General features: G+C 41.0%; 1 protein-coding gene across 12 annotated transcripts in view; it reads left to right on the top strand.

The window, feature by feature from the left end:
• COBL (cordon-bleu WH2 repeat protein) overlaps nt 1-13,733 on the top strand; it is a 277,939-nt gene that overhangs the window by 24,680 nt on the left and 239,526 nt on the right. For 3 of the 12 annotated variants that reach the window (XM_070264446.1, XM_070264442.1, XM_070264436.1), the window contains exon 1: nt 2,367-2,490. The exons of 5 other annotated variants lie outside the window; for them this stretch is intronic. The gene's annotated coding sequence lies outside the window, so the exon portion shown is untranslated. Of the gene's footprint in view, nt 1-2,326; nt 2,491-3,826; nt 4,082-13,733 lie in introns of those variants that run through there. 4 more of the 12 variants (XM_070264439.1, XM_070264437.1, XM_070264440.1 and 1 more) reach the window with 4 other exon arrangements.

Genomic DNA, 13,733 nt, shown 5'->3' with positions numbered 1-13,733 from the left:
GGCTTGCTGAAATGTTCACTTCTAATTGACAGACGTTGTTAGCGCACCTACTATGTGCAGATTTTGATATTAGTGACTAGAGCAGAGTAGAAGGAGCTGGGCATGGAGCCAGACTACTGTGGGCATCACGCTCTGGGCAAGCGCTGGAGAGGTTGGGTCTGTGTGTCTGGGAGGACACCACGTGGGAAATGAATGGTCAGTTCTTCCACACAAGGGGATGGCAGGAGCAAGGCCCAGAGGTGCGCAAGTGCAGCCTGTGTCTGGGAAGATGAGAGAATTGGTTCTCCAAGAGGGGAAGCCAGTGGAGAGAACACGTGGCTGGAGCAGCATGTGAAGCACCTTCGTGCTGCTCATAGGAGCCTGTCTGTAGCCCTCGGAGGAGCCGGGAAAGCTCATCAGCTCTCTTTAGAAACTAGCTCTGGCACTGTGGGGAGGGCAAGGCCAGAGCCGGGAGAGTCAGGAAGCAGCTTTTAGGGCCCAGGTAGAGGAGGAGGAGGTTCAGAGCCCCTCGGGACAGGCGGTGGGAGGGAGTGGAAAGAGGAAGAATGTCAGACACGTGTGAGAGATAGAATTGATGGACTGGTGACTAGTTGCAAGTGCACAACGAGGCAGAAAAAGGTGATTTGGGGTTTTTAGCTGGAGTGATTTGGTCAACAATGACGATAACAACAGTTAACATTTGAAGGGCTCTTTGCAAATCCCTTTTGCTAGCGCTGAGATTCCGTTGTCCACAGAGTCCTGTGCAAACGGCAGGACACATCCTATTAGTCTCATTTTATTGCGGCCCAGCGAGATGCAGAGACTTATTCAACACAGCTGGAAGTGGCAGAAGCCAGCCTCAGGCCCAGTGTCTGACTGTGTGCCCTTGGGTGGTGGTGGGCAAAGCAAGATCTGGAATCTGGAGCCACTGTTTGGAATAAGGAGCAAAATAACAGCTTTCACTTGGGAGGAGGGTGTAATGAAGGGGCTGCGGAGGTGCGGTTGGCCTGGCATTCACAGACCTGGCCTTTGCACCCTGGCAGGGCGGCCAGGCTGTGGAACCGGCTTGGGAATTCACAAAGGCGGAGCACGAATGCCCAGTGACATGTGAATCTCAGATAAACAATGAATATACTTTAGTGTAAGCGTGTCCCAAATATTTACTGTTCATCTGAAGTTCACATGTCACTGGGCATTCTACATTTTTCTCTGTTATCCTACCAGGATAAGGAAACCCAGGTTACAATCTATGAAACCAAACTGGATGTTTTCAGCTGTCACATGGTGCCATTTGGTGACCACAGCCGAGAGTGAGAGAGTCCCCTGGGGAAGTGTGTGAAGTCAGTGTGGAGGAGCGTGCCACCACCTGAGGGCTGGTCCTGAAGGCTCAGGCAGCAAGGACCGAGACAGAGGGAGGGAATACTGGGGTCGATGGTGCAGGAACAGGCCCTAGGAGGGCTGGGAGCCACTATCATGAGGAGGGGCCATCTGTGGCTTCAGTCAGCACCGTGGGTTTAGGAGGGCAGGTAGTGAGAGGACAGTGGGTGGGTACTGATTTTCCTGAAGATGTCCAGTAGGAAAGGGGAGGAGAAAAAGAGGACAGAACAGTTTGCAAAATAACCAGAGGGTGGTCTTGGTCATTATTTGAGATGGAATAATAAGTTAAAAAGAAAAACAGCAATCATGAAAATACGTTGTTATCCATTGCTCGCTGAATTATGATGTCCTCTGGACCCGATATGTGGTGGGCAAGCCGGGAGGAGCTGCTCTTGTTACTGCAGACATTTCTCTGCTCTGTTGTTTACCTAGGCTCTGTATCTCCATGCCATTGTTATTCACAAGTGAAAACAAAAAGTTTTGACCTCTAATGACTATTTTATACTGTCCTTTATAAGGGTAAAACTGATTTGTTGTTGTATACAATTAGAGAAGATTGTCCAGGAACATCTGTCTTGAAGACTGGTACTTGAATCCAGTTCCTATTTTCTCTTTGTATTTTCTAAATTTTATTTTTTAAATTAACGTGGAATCAAATTGCCTTCTTTGGTGTCCAGTTCTGTGAATTTTAACACACGTGTGCATCTGTGCAATCACCACTGCCATCAGAATGCAGAGCAGTTCCATCACCCCCAAGACTCCCTGGCGCCATTCCTTATCAGTATCAGTTGCTCATTTATTTTTATTGCTGAGTGGTATTCCATTTTGTGGATCCACCCTAGTTGGTCTACCACTCCACCCCATTGAAAGACATCTGGGTTGTTTCCACTGTTTTGTGATTGTGTATTGAGCTGCAATAAACGTTCCTGTACAGGTGTTTGTGTGAACTTTAATTTTCATTTCTCCACAGTAAATAGCCGGGAGTGGGATTGCTGGGTCATGTGATGTGTGTTTATGAGAAGCTGCCAAACTGTTTTCCAGAGTGACTGTACCATTTTGCATTGTGCTACAGAGTGACAGTACCACCAGCAACGTTCGAGACTTCCAATTGCTTTGTATCCTCATCAGCGCTTGGTAATTTCAAGATTTTTTCTTGTAGCCATTCTTGTAGGTGTGTAGTGGCATTACATCATGGTTTTAACTTGCTTTCGGCTAATGATGATGAACATTTTTCATGTGTTTATTTGCCATCCATATGTTTTCTTTGGTGAAACCTCTAAGTCCTTTCCTGTTTTTAAATTTAGATTGTTTGCTTATGTTGTATTTTGAAGGTTCTTTATATAATGTGGCTACAACTCCTTGGTCGTATATATGATATGCAAGTATTTTTCTCCTGGCCTGTAGCTTGTCTTTTTGTTCTTTTGACAGTGTTATGGAAGAGTGGAAGTTTTTAATTGTGAGGAATCCCCCTTTTTTTTGTACTCCATGCTTTAGACGTGCTTTGGGTGTCATGTCTAAGTACTCTTGCCGAACCCCAGGCCATGAAGATTTTCTTCTATGTTTTTACTTTTCCATTTAGCTCTGTGATTCATTTTGAGTTAATGTTTGTGTGGGCTGTGAGATTTAGATCGAAGCTCTCCTTCTCCTCCTCTTGGCTACCATCTTCTTTTTCTTTGGGGTAGGATGTCCGGTTGTTCCAGCACCATTGTTGAAAAGATTGTCATTTTTCTATTTAATTGCCTTTATACTTTCCTCAAAAATCAGTTGACCCTATTTGTGTGGATCTATTTCTTGATTCTCTATTTGATTTATATCTGGTCCTTCACCAATACCATTGATTTATAGTCTTTGTACATTTATATTTCTATTGTTTTATAGTCTTGAATATTGTAGCTTTAAAGTTAGTCTTGAATATTGTGGCTTCATAGTTAGTCTTAAAATAGGATAGTGTGATTCCTCCAACTTCTTCTTTTTCAAAATTATTTTGGCCATTCTCATTTCTTTCTATTTCCATGTAAATTTCAGAATCAGTTTGTCTATATCTACAAAAACAAATCATGCTGGAAATTTGATTGAAATTTTGTTAAATCTTAAACCAATTTGAGTCTTCCATTCCATGAACATGATATATTTCTTCATTTACCTAGGTTTTCTTAAATTTCTCTCATCAGTGTTTTGTCATTTTCAGCATATAGATCCTATTCATGTTGGCTAAATTTATACCTAAATATTTTCTGTTTTTGGAGCTATCATAAATGGTGTTTTAAAATTTCAGTTTCCAGTTCATTGTTGTACAGAAATATAATTCGTGTGTTGATGTTCTCTCTTGTGACCTTGCTAAACTCATTTACTAATTCTATAAAGTTTTTATTTTGGTTTTATTTGCAGATTCTTTGGGGTTGTCTGTGTATGCCTAGAAATTATTCTTTTATTCCCAATCTTTATGCTTTTCATTTCATTTTCTCTTCTTATTGCACAGTGTAGACTTCCAGTGTGAGGTTGAATAGGAGCAGTGAAAGGCTACATCCTTGCCTTGCTCCCCATCTCAGGGAGAAAGCATTCAGCCTTCTGCTATTTAGTGTGATACTGACTGGAGGTTTTTTGTAGATGAAGCTCCCTTCTATTGCTATTTTGCTGAGAGTTGTTCATGATGAATTAGTCCAAATGCTTTTCCTTGTTTCAGTTGATATGTTCATGTGGTTTCCCTTCTGGAAACGTCAGTGTGGTGAGTTACATATAATGATTTTCAAATATTAAAGCAGCTTTGCATGCCTGAAATAAAACCCACTTGGTTGTGGTATAATATTCTTTTTATATATTGCTGGATTCTGTTTGCTAATATTTTTGAGGATTTTTACGTCTGTATTCATGTGGGATATTGGTATGTAGTTTTCTTTTCTTGTGATATATTTGTCTGATTGTGGCATCAGGATAATATTGGCCTCATATAATGATTTGGGAAGTGGTCTCTGCTCTTTCATTTTCTGAAAAAGATTATGTATAATTGGTATAATTTATTTATTTTTCTTAAATGTGTAGTAGAATTTGCCAGCGAAACCATATGGACCTGAAGATTCCTTTTGCATAATGTTTTTAACTACAAATTCAAATTTTTAAGTAAGTATATTTGGGTTATCTATTTCATCTTCAGTGAGTTTTGGTAGTTGTGATTTTTGAGGAATTGTTCCATTTCATGTAAGTTGTTGAATTTATGTGCATAGATTTATGCAGAGTATTCCCTTAATATTCTTTTAATGGTTGTGGTTTCTGTAGTGATATCTTCTTTTTCATTCTTCATATTACGAATTGCTGTCTTCTCTTCTGTCATTCTTGTTATAAGTTTATCAATTTTATTGATCTTTACAAAGAACCAGCTTTTGTCATCGTTTCTCTGTTTCATTTTGTTTTCTCTGCTCTTACCTTTATTGTTGCCTACCTTCTGCATGATATAGGGTTTTTTTTCTTTTTCAGATTTGTTTAGGTGAAACTTAGATTATTGATTTGAGATATTTCTTTTCTAATATAAGCATTTGATGCTATACATTCCCTTCTAAGCACTTCTTTATCATCATCCCACCAATTTTGATGTTTTCTTTCACTTAGTTCAAGTCCCTGAGACTTCCTCTTTATCCCATGGATTATTCAGAAGTATATCATTTAATTTCTAACTACTTATAAATTTTATGGTTATCTTTCTGTTACTGATTTCTAGTCTAAATCCGTTATAGTTAGAGAACATGCTTTGTATGCCTTCAATTCTTTTTACATTTGATAAGGTTTGTTTATCACCCAGCAGGTGTTCTATCTTGGTGAATATTCTATGTACACCAGAAAACAATGTGTTTTCTGCTATAGTTGGTTGGAGTTGTAGAAATATCAATTAGATCTGATTGGTTGATGGTGTTTTTCATTTCTTCTATATCCTTGTTGATTGTGTATAAGTTATATTGATTGCCACGAGAGAAGTGTCTCAAAATTTAACTGTGAATTTGTCTATTTCTCTGATCAGTTTTTGTTTCATATATTTCAAAGCTTCATTGTTTGGTACATTGAAGTTTAGAGTTATTATGTCTTCTTGGTGAATTGTCCATTTTATTGCTATTGTCTTTGAGTTGTCTGATATTTCCCCTTTGTCCGATATTGGTATAGCCATTCCAGCTTTCTTTTGATTAACATTTGCATGCTATATTTTTTCCATCATTTTACTTTTAACTACCTATTTCATTATGTTTAAAGTGAGATTCTTGAAGATAGCATATATTTGAATAATCTGTCTTTTAGCTAGTGTTCAGACTATTTGCATTAAATTATTCTATCAAATCAATCTATTGCATTAAACCATTTACATGAATGAAGAATATTGATCTATAGTTTTTATTGATATTTTTGGATTTAGGCCAACCATTTAATTAATTTTTTCTCTGTTGCCTGTTTTGTGTTCAATTAATTTTTTCTTTGTTGCCTGTTTTGTGTTCCTGTTTCTCCTTTCCTGTCTTTTGAGTTGTGTGAAAATTTTTAGTATCCCATTTAAATTTTTCTATGTGGTTTTTAGTATACCCTGTGTTTATTTTTATGGTTTTTGTAGCGATTGACCTATGCCAACTTTTCGCAGTCTCCTTAGAATCAATACTTTATCATCATGTGGAATATAACTTACCATCATATAGGTACCATCCATGGTTATGTGTTACATCTATATTTTAAAGAACTCAAGAAGAGAAGAATAGTCTATTATGTTTGCCAAGATGTTTATCATTTCTGTTGCTCTTCAGGTTCCAAATTTCCTTCTCAGATCAATTCCATTCTCTCTGAAGAACTTATTTTAGCGGTTTTTAAGACCAGTTCTGCTGGCAATGAATCCTCTTTGCTTGCCTTCATTTGGGAATTTCTTTATTTCACCTTCATGCAGGAAAGATATAGTCACTGGATATAGAAATCTGGACTTAATAGTTCTTTTCTTTCAGTACTTTAAAACTCTTTTTCTACATCCTTCTAGCAATTATAGTTTTTGTAGTCCTTCAAATCATCTCCATATAAGAAATGTGGATTTCTCTGGTTGCTCTCAGAATTTTTTTCTTGTGCTTAGTTTTAAGTAGTTTGATTAGGACATCTATGGGTGTAGGTTTCTTTGTATTTGTCCTGTATAGGGTTTGCTGAACTTTTTGAATCTGTAGGTTTATGCCTTTTACCAAATTTGGGGAGTTTTCCGCTATTGTTTCTTGAATTTTTTTTTTTCTGGATTATATTCTTTCTCCTCTCATTCCAGGACTTTGTTGACATGCATGTTAGACCTTTTGGTGTTGTCTTATAGGTTCCTGAGTCTGTGTTTATTTTTCATCAGTCATTTCTATTTATGTTATTCAGATTGGATAATTTCTATTGATATGTAACTCAAAATCAGTGAGTTTGCTTTTGAGCCCATCCAATGAGTTTTTTATTTCAATTATGTATTTGCAAATCTAAAATTTCCTCTTAGTTCTCCTTTATATCTTCTATTTCTTTGCTGAGGTGTCCTCTGTTTCCATTCATTTCAAGTGTGTTTCCTTTCACTTCTCGGAGTGCTTTTATAACAGTTGTTTAAAGTTTTTATCAGACAATTCCAATATATGGGTCATCTTGTTGTGGCATCTGTTGGTTGCCTTTTCCCATGTGAGTTGAGATTTTCCTGCTTCTTCATATGACAAACAAACTTGGATTGTTTCCTAGACATTTTGAATATTCTGTTATGGTATTTTGGATTTTATTTAAATCTTGTGAGAATGTTGACATTTTTATTTTATCAGGCAATTGATTCAACTGGGTTCATGGTTAAATTTCTGCCAAGCTTTCCATGATTATCGTTTCAGTGTTAGTTCTGCTTACAAAGCCTTTACAGTGCTTTCAGATCTTTCCCATGTTTGTGCTGCCAGTGGCCAGTCTGGGACCTGTGTGGTGGTCTGTCTCATAGTTCACTTCTCAAAGTGTATGATATGCTCCCAAAGGTCAGATCCACATATGTGTGGCATTGTCAGAGATGCCATCAGGAGTTCATAAATGACTTCATGGAGTGTCCTGGGCTCCTCCTTTCTCTCCAGTCTCTCCAGTGCTATCTGCTTCTCTAAGCTTCTGCTTTGATTCTCCAGCCAGAAAACTGGGGCTTTATTTACCCTGCTTTGAGATGTACTTCCTGTGACTGTCCACTTCTGGGACAAAGTAGCAGAAGAACAGAGAGTGGAAAAAGCAGTGGGATTTACTCCCCTCTCTTAGGACATCTGATGGGAGGTAAGAGGGTTCCTCTGTCAGAGTTTCAGGCTCCTTTGGGTCCCTGCTGCTGTCAGCTCCTCTGCCACTGCAGGACCGCCCGGGGACTGGGCTGAAAAGAACAGAGATGAGCATACAGGAGAACCCCTCTGTTCTTTCTGAGCATTAGGAGACCCCTTTCCTTCTCTTGGAGCTGGCGTGGAAGGGCTTTTTTCTGGGGCATGCTCTGTCTGTTCATCCCTTTGTCTTGTGTAGGGTTCAGGCTGGATTGAGTTCAGGACTGGAAAAAAAAGGATAAACTTAGCACAAGTTTGGGGGTATTGTGAATTCTGGTCTTCATCCCCAATTCACCTGTTACAGTTTACTTCTCAGAGTCCTCAAGTAGCTGATACTTGCATTCTGGCCAGAGTTTATGGCTTCATTGAGATGGAGAGACAGGGAACAGTGTGTTTATTTCATCTGAACATTTTCCTTTTTCTTTTAAAATGCGTGTGCCTGTTACATCCAAACAATGGAATATTATTCCACACTAAGAGGACATGAGCTATCAAGCCATGAAAAGACATAGAGAAACCTTAAATGAATATTACTAAGTGACAGAAGCTCATCTGAAAAGTCTACTTATTGTGTGATTCCAACTATATGACATTCTGGAAAACATAAAACTATGGAGATAAAGAGATGAGTGATTGCCAGTGGTTAGGGAGGAGAAGGATGAATAGGTGAAGCACAGATGAGTCTTAGGGCAGTGAAACTAGTCTGTATGATACTATAATAATGGATACATGTCGTTATACGTTTGTCTAAACCCATAGAATGTGCAACACTAGGAGTAAACCCTAGTGTATACTGTGGGTTCTGGGTGATAATGAGGCTACTGTAGGTTCATCAGTTGTAACAAAGGCACCACTCTGTTGTGGGATGTTGATAGTGGAGGATGCTCTGCATGTCCAGGGGCAGGAGGTATATGAGAACTTTCAGTACCTTCTGCTGAATTTACTGTGAATCTAAAACTGCTCTAAAAAATAGTCTATTAGAAAATGCATTGCCGAAGAATCTCATACTAAAATAATTGTAGGGCCTGATAAATATAGTTGAAGATTTTAGGCAGTTTATTTAAAAATAGGAAATAAAAGTATCACAGAAAGTGTGAGGCACTTTTGGAAGTACCTGCAGTATATGCCACACATTTCTTTTTTGTAGTTAGGACATGAGGGTTAATTAGTTTCTTTCATGCATTTTCTGGGCTATATATTCTTTATTAGAATGAATCGGGATTTAGTAGATAATTTTAAAGACATGAAAACGTCACAGTTTAATTTAGAATTTAAAATACGTACCATGCCTTTCACATAAAATTGTCATGTGACCTCTCAATAAATTACTGGGTTTTTAAAAAGCTAAGCCTTACAATTATTAGCCTCTCAGTGCTGGGCTGGTACACAGGGCGGGGCCTGCTGGTAATCTGAGAATGACAACAGCTGTACCATTCCTAGCAGACCACAAGTGTCTGGGAGCAGAGCGTTTCCCCCGCAGGCCGCATGTTGCGTGGGCACAGGGATTGGTCAGAAGGAAGCGTGGGGAATCAACACGCTCAGCATGTGCAGCAGCTTGGCTATTTCTGTGATTGCCAATTACCTCCAAATTGAAATCATCTAGAAAAACAGACGTCGCATGTGGAGAGACTTTTTTTCCCGGTCCTATTGATTATAGCTGTCATTTCATTTATTATTTTTGCTGTTGTTTGCTTTTGGGAGAATAGCCCATGGAAGAGGCTGATCTGTAATTTACTGGCTCTGGTGTTTGGAATCATGGCTCTGTCTAATTATAGCACCGCTGTCCCCTTGTGTGGCTGGAAGGAGGGTTCATGAGTGGCCATAAATGGGAGTACTGCTGGTCTCTGCTCTTACTGTGCCTAGTGCTCAATTCAGTTTATCTCCGGATCAAATTTACCCTGTTTGCCATGCATGTGTGTGGGAGTTTCTGTGAATGTGGAGCTTCTAAATTTATTTATCATTTGATATGGGTATTTATGTTCTAGTATTTGTGGTGCTGGCACTCCAGGTCAGCCCCCGTGTTTTTAGTACAGAGATATGATTGTCCTTTAGAAGTCCCTGGGGACCATGCTTCTTATGTGTCTGTGGTGCATCTCATGTAGGCACAAAGAGGAGAGCAGTACATAACATGAAGCTGATCTGCTCTATAATGTTGACAAGTGCATCCTCTCCCACTTCTCGAGTTCCTCAGAGGCAGTTTTGGAATATGGCTGGGAGTGCAAAAAGCATTTTGAGATTCTGGGTAGGAAGGAGATAATCTGTCTAACCATCTGCGATCGTTTATTGACTGCTTATGTATCAGCTCTAGGCTCTGTGCATTCACAGGACATTATTGTACTGAGTTCTTATAGCAACCCTGGAAGGGTGCCATTGCTATCACCTCCATTTGACAGTACAGAGGCTGTAGTGAAGCAAGAATGGCACATGCTGTATCTGTCCAGCAGTCCATCCATCCATCGACATCTCCGTCCGTCCATCATTTGTCCGTCCATCCATCCATTGTCTGTCCATCTCTGATTTTTTATTAGTTATATACACATAGATCACTGAGGTGAATTAGGGCCACAGAATCTTTTTTTTTTAATTAAGGATGACTGTGCCACAGGAAAAAAAGAAAAGGCCACATACAAAGTAAAAAAAAATGTTTTTTTATCCAGAGAGAAAAATTAAAAACACTTTTCACTCATTAGAATTCTGAGATTAAAAATGTGACCTTAACTCTTACTTGGGAAAAATTATTTTAAATAAAGTTTCTCAAATTCTTCTTAAATGTTTATATTTTATACATCTGAATAATTAAAGATATACTCCAACTCCACTTGGAATTGAATTCTATATTTAGTAAGTGGGGATGCAGGCAGGAAAGAGAAAGAAAGAGAGAGGGTCATTCCATGAAATGTAGGAGGAAGGGAGAAGGACCAGAGGTTGGAGAAGGACATACAAGCAGACAGAAACAGAGGAACCGGGGGCCAAGACTCAGTAGAGACCTGACAGAAGCCCAGGGCGGGGAGAGGGGTGAGGGTGCTGGCTCCTGTGAGGAGTCTGCAGTATCAGACAGAAGTTATCCAGTATCATTGTGTGGTTCAATAGTCCTTTCTCCATCTTTTACCAATATAGTTTTTAATTTGTTATTTTGGGATAACATTAAATTTATGGGGAAGTTACACTATTACTACAAAAAATTTCCATATACACATTCAGATTCCCCAGTTATTAACATTTACATTTGCTGTGCCCTCTCTCTTCCCTCCTTGTATTCATGTGTATGTCTACACATGTGCGTACACACACATGCATAGACTCATGTACACACACACCTCTCAGAGCAGGACACACACATTCCTGAGTTCACCCCATGCCTCCCAGTCCAGCATCCCTGCCCCATCCCAGCCTTCCCATTCTCCATATCGGTGACTCCATTCTCTGACACCGAGAACCTGGCACCCAGTATCCTCAATATATTTACTTATCAGTTTAATCTCCTGTGTATAACCCACCACCTCTTTGGCCATATAAATCAATACTTTCTCAAGAAAAGGTAAGTGAGGAAAGGAAGGAAAGTGTCTCTTGTAAAGAAAATTTTATTTTCCACTGAAACAAGGAAGGTTGTATCCATCAATGAAGGTTCAAGAGATTTTAGAAATTTACCTTGGGACTTAAGAGTTTTAGTAGGTAGAGCAACTTACATTGAAATAAACATTCTATTTCCATATTAAAAAAAATAATAGCTTTTTTGGAGATATAATTCTTATAGTGTACAGTTTGCCCATTTATTTCCATGAAGTTTTAAGATAGAAGAAGCCTCCATGTAATTTCAGGCCAGAGGTGCATCCTTATAAGCCCAGTTACTGGCTCGCTTCCCTCATCAGCATCCTTAGGGGGCAGTAGGTTTAATCATCTCCCCGTGTGAGAGTTTCACTAGTGACATTCTCCAGGGAAATCAGGGCTAGGGACGGCTGGGGTGGGCCGCCTGGGTCTATACGCTGCCTGTCTGCCAACAGTGAACCTGGCCACTATGGTGTGGAGGCCTAGCTGCTACTGTCTTCAGGTGTAGCCACAGCTTGCAAGCTGTAGGGGAGAGGCATGGGCAGTTCTTGGGCCACAGGACTTGTCGAGAGCTTTGCAAGCACAGATGTAGCAGTTTTTGACTCAACCTGACATTTGCTTGGATCCCAGGACATCTTTGGCTGTCATGGCAGCAGAGAAGGCCTTGCCCTGGGCAGTAGGGTTTCCTGCCTTAGTTTGGCCCATGGTCCAGCCTCCTGGCTGCAGCCCTTGAAGAGGTTGATAATGGGGCCTCACTGGAGCTAGACAGGAGGCTTGTGGTATCATCTCTGTCAGGCCCTCACCATCTCAGCATGGTCAGCACTCCTAGATGGGTGTCCATGACTTTGGTGTTGCATTAGCCACTCATGGTCTGCAGTGTCATCTGTTCCACTTTACAACTCTTATCCAGCCAGGGTTACTCTTTATTATAAGCCTCCCAGGACCCCCTCTCGCTTGTATGCTGAAAGCCAGGCTCTTTCCAGGGCTTGGGAACCCCTCCCCTGTGGCCCAGTCACCTCAGGGGCTGGTCAACACCAGAGTCCAGCCCACCCCTTCCCTCCAGCTTCACAAAAGGCACTGGGAAATAGGACTGGAGGGACAAAGGCAGGCCTCCCACCTGTGGCCACCTGCGTGAGTCACTACATGTGGGTGCCTCCCACCTGTGCCCCTTTCCCAGAAGGACCCCAGGGTCCCGGGCTCCCAGGCAACTGCAGCAGGACAAATGAGCAATTCTGCTTTTTTCTGCCAATGGAGACTCCAGCCTCCATGTAACAATGACTTTGAATGAGGAAAGGAACATCTTATCACAGGTTCGAAATGTATTGTTCATGGGTTCTGGCTGTCCAGCCCACATCTGTGTATGTTAATTAAAACAGATTCCTTAGAATTCCTATTTTATTGTAACCAAAAGGAGGCGCACATCTTCATTTATGAGCTTTGTGATGTTGCTGGATATTTGTTTCTTCAAACAACACTCCTCCCAGTGTTTATCGCAGTAGCTTTTATTTGTGGAAACCAAGGGGTGTTTCCTAGGAAAAAGAACAGGGCTGACTGCTGTTGAAGAGTCAATAAGATGATAAAGCCTTCTTTATTGAAACAGAAACCCACAAAGCCCTAGCTGGGCAGATTAGAGGAAAAAGAAAATAGAAGTGGGGAGACCTGGAGCTACAAAATGTAGTTAGGCTTCAAAAACACTCTCCTCAGAACAAGTGGAGATGGTTGCTTTTTATTTCTCGCTATGAGGTAACAGCTAGAAGGAATTTCTGACCTCCTGGATGATTGTTTTTACCTTTGTCCTGGCCAGGTGGTGATGCCTGAGGGAGTCACAGAGCTCCCAGCTGGTGGAGGAGCACGTGGCTGGTGAGGGGCCTCCTTCTCCCAGGGCCTTGGTCCTGGCAGCCTGGGCCCCCAGATCTTTTATAAGTTTCCCGAGTAACTCTAATGGGTAACTGATAGCTGAGGACATCTCTTCCCCGCCGTGGCATCTCCCAGGCCTTTTTTGGTAAGCTACTCCTGGATTTGGGGGACACTTTCTGTTTTTTTCTAGGCCTTTCCTTGCATAAAGGCACATCTCATTTCCCTGGTGGAGCCTCGCTGCCCTTCCCACCCTCCCCACAGCTCTGCTCTGGAAAGTGGGATGGCTAGTGGGCGTGGTGCCACTGGGACCAGAACTCTGGAGCAGCCTGGCCTGTTGGATGTGGCCCTGTGGACACGGGGATTCCCAAACAAACTAAAAAAAATTCTCATTGTGAAAAGGGAATTCTGAACCTGGACCCTGAGAACTTTCTTCAGTTTCACCTGGTGTTACCGGTAGAGAGAGAAACAAATAGTAGGTTCAAGGGAATTTGTGTTCAAGATTTGGATACAAGTTTAGCTTTGTTCTGGCATCTTCCCAATGTCCCACAAGCCTTGTCCTACAGCTAGGGCAGTCCCGGATCTTGGGCAAACCTGGACCTTCTCGCATTGTTCCACTGTGGTGTCTCCCTGGTGCTCTCATGCATCTGGAGTGGAATAAACATTTTGTTGTCCCACGTG

The sequence above is a fragment of the Equus caballus genome, chromosome 4, assembly GCF_041296265.1.
Source record: "Equus caballus isolate H_3958 breed thoroughbred chromosome 4, TB-T2T, whole genome shotgun sequence".
In the NCBI taxonomy this organism is placed as follows: domain Eukaryota; kingdom Metazoa; phylum Chordata; class Mammalia; order Perissodactyla; family Equidae; genus Equus; species Equus caballus.
Note: the sequence above shows the minus strand (reverse complement) of the source record. Positions and strands in the feature narration are given on the sequence as shown.